The 9,731-nt window shown below is 34.9% G+C and overlaps 1 pseudogene; it reads left to right on the top strand.

Annotated features, from left to right (window-relative positions):
• The first annotated feature begins 885 nt into the window (after positions 1-885).
• LOC141550623 (splicing factor 3A subunit 3 pseudogene) lies at positions 886-8,616 on the top strand (annotated as a pseudogene).
• The last annotated feature ends 1,115 nt before the right edge of the window (positions 8,617-9,731 follow it).

Here is a 9,731-nt window from a genome sequence, read left to right as displayed (position 1 = left end):
GAGAGATTAATAAAATTGAAAGAAAAAAAAACTATTGAAATAATAAAACTAAGAGTTGGTTCTATGAAAAAAAAAAAAAACCCAACAAAATAGACAAACCCTTAGTAAATATGATTAAAGAAAGGAAAGAAGAAAATCAAATTGTTAGTATTAAAAATGAAAAGGGAGAACTCACCACTAATGAAGAGGAAATTAGAGCACTAATTAGGAGTTACTATGTCCAACTTTATGTCATTAAATTCAATAACTTTAATTAAATGGAAGAATATCTTCAAACATATAGCTTGTCCAGATTAACAGAGGAAGAAGTAAATAATCTAAACAGTCCCATTTTAGAAAAAGAAATAGAACAAGGTATTATCCAACTCCTTAAGAAAAAATCCCCAGGACCAGATGGATTTACAAGTGAATTCTACCAAACATTCAAAGAAGAATTAACTCCAATGCTATATAAACTATTTGAAAAAATAGGGATTGAAGGAGTCCTACCAAATTCCTTCTATGACACTGACATGGTACTGATACCTAAACCAGGTAGGTTGAAAACAGAGAAAGAAAATTATACAACAATCTCCTTAATGAAAATTGATGCTAAAATCTTAAATAAAATATTAGCAAAAAGATTACAGAAAATCACCACCAGGATAATATACTATGACCAAGTAGGATTTATACCAGGAATGGAGAGGTGGTTCAATATTAGGAAAACTATTAGAATAATTGAATATATCAATAACTAAATTAACAAAAACTAATGATCATCTGAATAGATACCAAAAAAGCATTTGATAAAATCCAACATCCATTCCTAATAAAAACTCTAGTGAGTATAGGAATAAATGGACTTTTCCTTAAAATAATCAGGAGCATATATTTAAAACCAAGATGGCGGTATGGAGGCAGACAGCTGCTTGAGCTCTGCGTTTTCTCTCAGAACTTACTTCATGACAGGCCTCAGAGTTAATGCTTGACTGAGAAAGAAATCCACAAATAATCACCAAGAGATGACATCCTTGAAATTCTCCAGAAAAGGTCTGTGTTTGCTCTGGGGAGGGTCAATCAGACTGGGCACAGACTGAGGGCGGGCAAGCCTGAGAGAGACAGGCAGCTCAAAGCTCAGACTGGAGGGGGAGGGGTACGATCTCTGCAGTTTCTGCAAAAAGGCTTTTACCCCACTGTGGATACTCCGTCTTGGCAGCAAGCCAGGATCAGGGGAGAGGATGTAAACACTGGAGGTGAAGATTAAAACCCCGGAAAGCTAGTGTCTCTCAGAACCCGGCTACCCCCAACCCCCACCTGACTGCCTCAGCGCATTCTCAGAGCCTCAGAGAACAGACTCAGCACAGCAATCGCTGTCCTGTTAATGCCTCACTGCTGCCCTCCCCCCCAGTCTGTAGAGGAAGCCCATTAACACCATCCAGCCTCATCCGCCCCCACCAGAAACAGACCAATTGTTTCTCTTGTCAATTTGTTTTCTTCGATTCCTGCTCTGACAAAATGAACAAAAAATTCAAAAGGGCTCTAACCATTGACAGCTTCTGTACAGAGAGAGAGCAGACTTCAAACACTAAGGAGACTAAAAACAGACTGTCCCCAGAAGAATCCCCTAAGGGGGATATGAGTTGCTTCTCAATACAAAAGAATCTCATAGAGGATATCAAAAAGGCTCTCACAAGAGAGCTAGAAGAGAAATGAGAATCTTGGCAAGAGAGCCTGGAAAAGTCATGCCACTGATTTAAAGACAGAGTGGATAAAGAAATCAAATCATTGAGAAACAAGATTAGTGAATTAGAAAAGGCAAACAACTCCAAGGAAAACAGGATTAGTGAGCTGGAAAAAGAAAACAGCTCTCTAAAAAATAAAATGGATAAAATGGAAAAAAAAATCCATAGAAGATAAAAACTCAATTGGACAATTACAAAAAGATATAAAAAAAGTAAGTGAAGAAAATACATCATTGAAAATTAGACTCGAACAAGTACCAATGAATGACTCAAGGAGAAACCAAGAGGTAGTCAAGCAAAACCAGAGAAATGAAACAATTGAAAAGAATGTCAAGTACCTTATTAGAAAGACAACAGACCTGGAAAACAGATGCAGGAGAGACAATTTAAGAATAATCGGACTTCCTGAAAAATATGAGGAAAAAAAGAGCTTGGACACTATTTTCTAGGAAATGATCAAAGAGAACTGCCCAGACATTTTGGAAACAGAGGGTAAAATAGACATTGAAAAACTTCATAGATCATCTACTGAAAGGGACCCTAAAATCAAAATGCCAAGAAATATGATGGCCAAGTTCAAGAACCATCAGACAAAGGATAAAATACTGGAAGCTGCTAGAAAAAAGCAATTCAGATATGGAGGAGCCACAATAAGGATAACCCAGGATCTAGCAGCGTCCACATTAAAAGAACAAAGGGCCTGGAGTATGATATTCCAAAAGGCTAAGAAACTTGGTATGCAGCCAAGAATAACTTACCCAGCAAAAATGAGCATCTTTTTCCAGGGAAGAAGATGGACATTTAATTAAATAAATGAATTCCATCTATTCTTGATGAAAAAACCAGACCTACATAAAATGTTTGATCTTCACATACAGAACTCAAGAGATTTCTAAAAAGGTAAAAAGAAATCTTGAGAACTATACTTCTGTTATAAATATATGTAAAGAGCATATGTATAATTTGTCCTGGAAACTAGAGGTGGAAAGGAAATTATATCATAAAAAAGTGTAAAGTGATGGTACTACATGTCATGAAGAGGCAAAGGTAACCTATTATATCTGAGAGAAAGAAAGGAGGGACATGAATATAGTGTGTATCAATAGACATATTTGATTTATAGTGAAACTTCTTCTACTTCATTGAAAGGTGAGAGGGAAGGAGTAAGTTAAGGGGAAGGAAATACAGAAATTGTGAGGAAAAGGGGTAAAACAAAGGGAGGAACTTTAAGGTGGGGGAAGGATACTAAAAAGGGAGGGCTGTGAAAAGCAAGTGGTGTTCACCAGTTTAATACTGTGTAAAGGGGTAAGAGGGAAGGAAAGGAGAAAAACATAAGCAAGGGTTAATAGAATGGCAAGCAATATAGAATTAGTCCTTCTAACCATAAATGTGAATGGGGTATACTCCCTCATAAAGAGAAAGCAGTTAGCAGATTGGATCATAAGACAGAATCCTACTATATGTTGTTTACAGGAAACACACCCGAAACAGGGTGATACATTCAAACTAAAAGTAAAAGGGTGGAGCAGAATCTACTATGCTTCAGGCAAAGCCAAAAAAGCAGGGGTAGCCATCCTCATCTCAGATCAAGCAAAAACAAAAATTGATCTAATTAAAAGAGATAAGGAAGGGCATTATATCCTGCTAAAGGGTAGCATCAATAATGAAGCAGTATCAATATTAAACATATATGCACCAAGTAGTACAGCATCTAAATTCTTAATAGAGAAATTAAAAGAGCTGCAAGAAGAAATAGACAGCAAAACTATAATAGTGGGAGATCTCAACCTTGCACTCTCAGAATTAGATAAATCAAACCACAAAATAAATAAGAAAGAAGTCAAAGTGGTAAATAGAATACTAGAAAAGTTTGATATAATAGATCTTTGGTGAAAGCTAAATGGAGACAGAAAGGAGTATACTTTCTTCTCAGCAGTCCATGGAACCTATACAAAAATTGACCATATACTATGACATAAAAACCTCAAAATCAAATGCAGTAAGGTAGAAATGGTAAATGCATCCTTTTCAGACCACAATGCAATGAAAATTACATTTAATAAAAAGCCAGGGGAAAATAGACCAAAAAATAATTGGAAACTAAATAATCCTATACTAAAGAATGATTGGGTAAAACAGCAAATCACAGACATAATTAATAACTTCACTCAAGAAAATGACAATAATGAGACATCATACCAAAATGTGTGGGATGCAGCCAAAGCAGTAATAAGGGGAAGTTTTATATCTCTAGAGGCCTATTTGCATAAAATTGAGAAAGAGAACGTCAATGAATTGGGCTTACAACTAAAAAAGATACAAAAGGAACAAATTAACCCCCCCCCCAGACAAAAACGAAACTTGAAATTCTAAAAATAAAAAATTGAAAGTAAAAAACTATTAAATTAATTTATAAAACTAAGAGTTGGTTCTATGAAAAAACCAACAAAATAGACAAACCCTTAGTAAACCTGATTAAAAAAAGGAAAGAGAAAAAAACAAATTGTTAGTCTTGAAAATGAAAAGGGAGAACTCACCACTAATGAAGAGGAAATTAGAACAATCGTTAGGAGCTACTTTGCTCAACTTTATGCCAATAAATTCGATAACTTAAATGAAATGGAAGAATACCTTCAAAAATATAGCTTGCCCAGATTAACAGAGGAAGAAGTAAGTAGTCTAAATAGTCCCATCTCAGAAAAAGAAATAGAACAAGCTATTAACTAACTCCCTAAGAAAAAATCCCCAGGACCAGTTGGATTCACATGTGAATTCTACCAAACATTTAAAGAACAACTAACTCCAATGCTATATAAATTATTTGAAAAAATAGGGATTGAAGGAGTCCTACCAAATTCATTTTATGACACAGACATGGTACTGATACCTAAGCCAGGTAGATTGAAAACTGAGAAAGAAAACTATAGACCAATTTCCTTAATGAATATTGATGCTAAAATCTTACATAAGATATTAGCAAAAAAGACTTCAGAAAATCATCCCCAGGATAATACACTATGATCAAGTAGGATTTATACCAGGAATGCAGGGCTGGTTTAATATTAGGAAAACTATTAGTATAATTGTCCATATTAATAATCAAATTAATAAAAAACATATGATCATCTTAATAGATGCAGAAAAAGCATTTGATAAAATCCAACATCCATTCCTACTAAAAACACTTGAGAGTATAGGAATAAATGGACTATTCCTTAAAATAATAAGGAGCATATATTTAAAACCATCAGTAAACATCATATGTAATGGCGATAAACTAGAACCTTTCCTTGTAAAATCAGGAGTGAAACAAGGTTGCCCACTATTACCATTACTATTCAATATAGTACTAGAAATGCTAGCCTTGGCAATAAGAGCCGAGAAAGAGATTCAAGGAATTAGAGTAGGAAATGAGGAAATCAAACTATCACTCTTTGCAGATGACATGATTCCATACTTAGAGAACCCCAAAGACTCTGCTAAAAAGCTATTAGGAATAATTCAGAATTTTAGCAAAGTTGCAGGATACAAAATAAATCCACATAAGTCCTCAGCATTTTTATACATTACCAACACAATCCAACAGGAAAAGATACAAAGAGAAATTCCATTCAAAATAACTGTCGATAGTACAAAATATTTGGGAATATATCTACCAAAGGAAAGTCAGGAATTATATGAGCAAAACTACAAAACACTTGCCACAAAAATAAAGTCAGATTTAAATAATTGGAAAGACATTCAGTGCTCTTGGATAGGCCGAGCGAATATAATTAAGATGACAATACTCCCTAAACTAATCTACTTATTTAGTGCTATACCAATCAGATGCCCAAGAAACTATTTTAATAACCTAGAAAAAATAACAACAGAATTCATATGGAACAACAAAAGGTCGAGAATTTCAAGGGAAGTAATGAAAAAAAAAATTAAGTGAAGGTGATCTAGCTGTACCTGATCTAGAACTATATTATAAAGTAACAGTCACGAAAACCATTTGGTATTGGCTAAGAAATAGACTAGTTGATCAATGGAATAGGTTAGGTTCACAGGGCAAGATAGTGAATAAAAATAGCAATCTAGTATTTGACAAACCCAAAGATCCCAACTTTGGGATTCATTATTTGACAAAAACTGCTGGGAAAAACTGGAAATTAGTATGGCAGAAACTAGGCATGGACCCACATTTAACACCACATACTAAGATAAGATCAAAATGGGTCCATGATTTAGGCATAAAGAACGAAATCATAAATAAATTAGAGGAACATGGGATAGTCTACCTCTCAGACTTGTGGAGGAGGAAGGAGTTTTTGTCCAAGGGAGAACTAGAGACCATTATTGATCACAAAATAGAAAATTTTGATTACACCAAATTAAAAAGTTTCTGCACAAACAAAATTAATGCAAACAAGATTAGAAGGGAAGTAACAAATTGGGAAAACATTTTTACAGTTAAAGGTTCTGATAAAGGCCTTATCTTCAAAATATACAGAGAACTGACTTTAATTTATAAGAAATAAAGCTGTTCTCCAATTGATAAATGGTCAAAGGATATGAACAGACAATTTTCAGATGATGAAATTAAAACTATTTCCACTCATATGAAAGAGTGTTCCAAATCACTATTGATCAGAGAAATGCAAATTAAGACAACTCTGAGATATCCTTACACACCTTTCAGATTGGCTAAGATGACAGGAACACATAATGATGAATGTTGGAGGACATGTGGGAAAACTGGGACACTGATGCATTGTTGGTGGAGTTGTGAAAGAATCCAACCATTCTGGAGAACAATCTGGAATTATGCCCAAAAAGTTATCAAAATGTGCATACTCTATGACCCAGCAGTGCTACTACTGGGCTTATATCCCAAGGAAATACTAAAGAAGGGAAAGGGACCTGTATGTGTCAAAATACTTATGGTAGCCCTTTTTGTAGTGGCTAGAAACTGGAAGAAGAATAGATGCCCATCAATTGGAGAATGGTTGGGTAAATTATGGCATATGAATGTTATGGAATATCATTGTTCTGTAAGAAATGACCAACGGGAGGAATACAGAGATGCTTGGAGAGACTTACATCAACTGATGCTAAGTGAAACAAGCAGAACTAGGGGATCATTATACATTTCAACAATGATACTGTATGAGGATGCATTCTCATGGAAGTGGATATCTTCACCATAGAGAAGAGCTAATCCAATTCCAATTGTTCAGTGATGGACAGAATCAGCTACATCCAGAAAAGGAACACTGGGAAATGAGTATAAATTGTGAGCACTGTTTTGTTTTGTTTTGTTTTGTTTTTCTTCCCAGATTATTTTTAGCTTCCGAATACAATTCTTCCTTTGCAACAAAAACAACAACAAAATTCGTACCAGCTGCCAAGATAACTTCAGAGGCAGAGATTTCTTGGTGTGGAGTAGAGGTAGTGGGGTCAAAAAGGAGACTATTTTGGAGCAGCAGCAGCACTACCATGAAGAAAAGGAATGGCTCATGAATATCATGGGCAAAGAGTTGCTCATCAAGAAGTTCACGCTTTAGGACCAGATCTACTAGGGCTATCACACATAGACTATGCAGAACAGGTATGCGGAAGTCAGTGGGAACCTGAGAGATTTATGATGACAAGGATAGGTTAAGGAAAGAGGACCTCTATGCCATTTCAGCACCAAATGAATTAGCAGAATTTTATAATAGACACAAACAGATAAAATAATTCCACGAGAAGCACACAAATGAGATTTATGAGCCAAAATCAGTGGAATTTAAGGAAAGCCAGAGAAAATCCTAATGATGAGGCTCAAAATCTGGTTGAGTTCACAGATGAAGAAGGATGTAGACATTTCCCAATTCTTCATGATTGCTATCTTAAGAACATTAACTAAAAAGAATCTGAGAAATTGGATTATATCTGATATTCCTAGGGAAAAGAAGGATGTGTAAATGCTACTGGAGAACCTCCAGGGCTACGTAAGGTGAAGTCCCTACAAAATAAGGATGAACTGTTTGGGAACACTCAGAATTAATTTGTGAAGAAATAGGACAATGGTAGGTTCCCAGCCTGGCCAAAAGAGACAAGCAGTGCACTGACCCATGCTGAATCCATTCTTGACCTCTCTGTGTTGTCTTCCTGGGAGGAGTTGGTCTCCTTGGATCTGGACAGACTGAAATCTGCATCAGTTTTAGGACTGAATTTTGGCAGTACATTGGAAGAGCGTGACCCACAAGCTGTTCAGAACTAAATGGAAGTCCCTGGAATCACTTGACTCCTCTCTGTTTGCTTAGAATCCCAAATCAAAGGGAACCAAGAGGAACACTGAGAGGAATAAAGACATTGCTTTCCTTAAAGCCCATATCTATGAATATGTAGAGATTCTTGGGGAATAGTGAGAACTCATTCATGAAAATGTTCACTGAAAACAGATTCAGACAGGAGAAGAAAGAGAGGAGAAAAAGAAAGAGCAAAGATGTGAGAGTGAAAGTTATGATGTAAAGAATGAGAATATTTGCAACCCCAAAAACTTGCTTTGGGGTTGGGGATTGGGACAGCAATCTTACTTTCTACTGGTTATATGAGATACATGGTCTCAAAATCAACTATAACTATGAGATCTGTGGCAACTACATCTCCTGAGGACGAAACACTTTTCAGAGACATTTTGTGGAATGGTGTCATGCTCATGACATGAGGTGCTTGGACATTCCAAATACAGCTCACTTGGCTAATGTGACTCAGATTTAAGATGCTTTCTCTTTGTAGCCAAATTAAAACTGCAGAAATCTTCTGAACAATGACAGCCTGACAGAGGAAGACTATGAAGATTCCAGTGGAAATATCGTGAATAAGAACATATGAAGATTTGAAATGTCAGGAACTGCTCTAATGCTTGAGGACAAGCTCTGTGACTGGTTAAGCAGTCAAGGATTTGGCTTTTTTTTTATTCCACAGAAGCACATGTTCCTAAAGACTCTGCTATGTGATTAACATTCTAGCATGTGTCTTGTGAAGACAAGAATTGTGGATATAGTGAAGGTTTAAAATATGTTTAAACTTTTTTTTATATATTAAAAAAATAAACACACTAAATTGACCAGTTTTTCAATGGAAGTTTTTGATGGAATTAAATAACATTGTCTCATATTATTTTACCCCTGGTGAATGATTAAACTATGAGGTGAGCATAGCAGTGTGCTAGTAATTTTTTTTAACTAGCTGTCAAGAAAGAATGAAAAAAAATATACACATGAAACACTTTATGTTTAATCTATGTTGCTAACATTTTCTCCATCTCATTCTTAAGTCTTGGTGATCAACAAGCAAATTGATCAATTCTTGATATGTAGTGTCTGCTTATTCTCAAAGTATAAAGACATTGAGAAAATTTAAGAATCAATTTTTAGTTAAGAATAGACTTAATGACAATGTCCCCCTATAGGTTGTTGTTAATTTTTCAATGAGCTTATAAATTCAGATTTTCTGGAATACCTAATATGGAGATATTCCCAGAAGTACCTTATATAATCTGAGGTTCACAATACTGTTTGTGACATCTGAGCTACATCTTCTGAGCATGCCCTATTGAGGTTTCGATAAAATTAAGCTGATCATTGGTAAGATGGAAAGATGGTGTCCTTTAGTATTCTATTGCAACCTAATACCTTGAGGAATAAATTCAGCTAACACCATCATTACATTTTATTTTTCTGATAATTTTTTAACATTCTAAAATTATTTAAAACTTTGTAATAACTTGGTTCTTAATCACAATAGGAGCTCTTGGAATTATAAATCTAAACATTTAAAGATTATAATTATTATTGATTAAATCCTTATAGATAAAAATAGATTTTAAAATATGTTTTTAAATATTTTTATAACACTAGCAGTAGTTACATGTTTAGATATCTGTCATCCATTTAAAATATAAATCTCTTCTGTCATCTCTTTGTTATATGAATAGCACAGTCTTGAGAATTTTCCTGATTACTACTTTTTCTG

Source organism: Sminthopsis crassicaudata, chromosome 1 (genome assembly GCF_048593235.1).
Source record: "Sminthopsis crassicaudata isolate SCR6 chromosome 1, ASM4859323v1, whole genome shotgun sequence".
Taxonomy (NCBI): Eukaryota; Metazoa; Chordata; class Mammalia; order Dasyuromorphia; family Dasyuridae; genus Sminthopsis; species Sminthopsis crassicaudata.
This window is presented reverse-complemented; position numbering and strand designations above follow the sequence as displayed.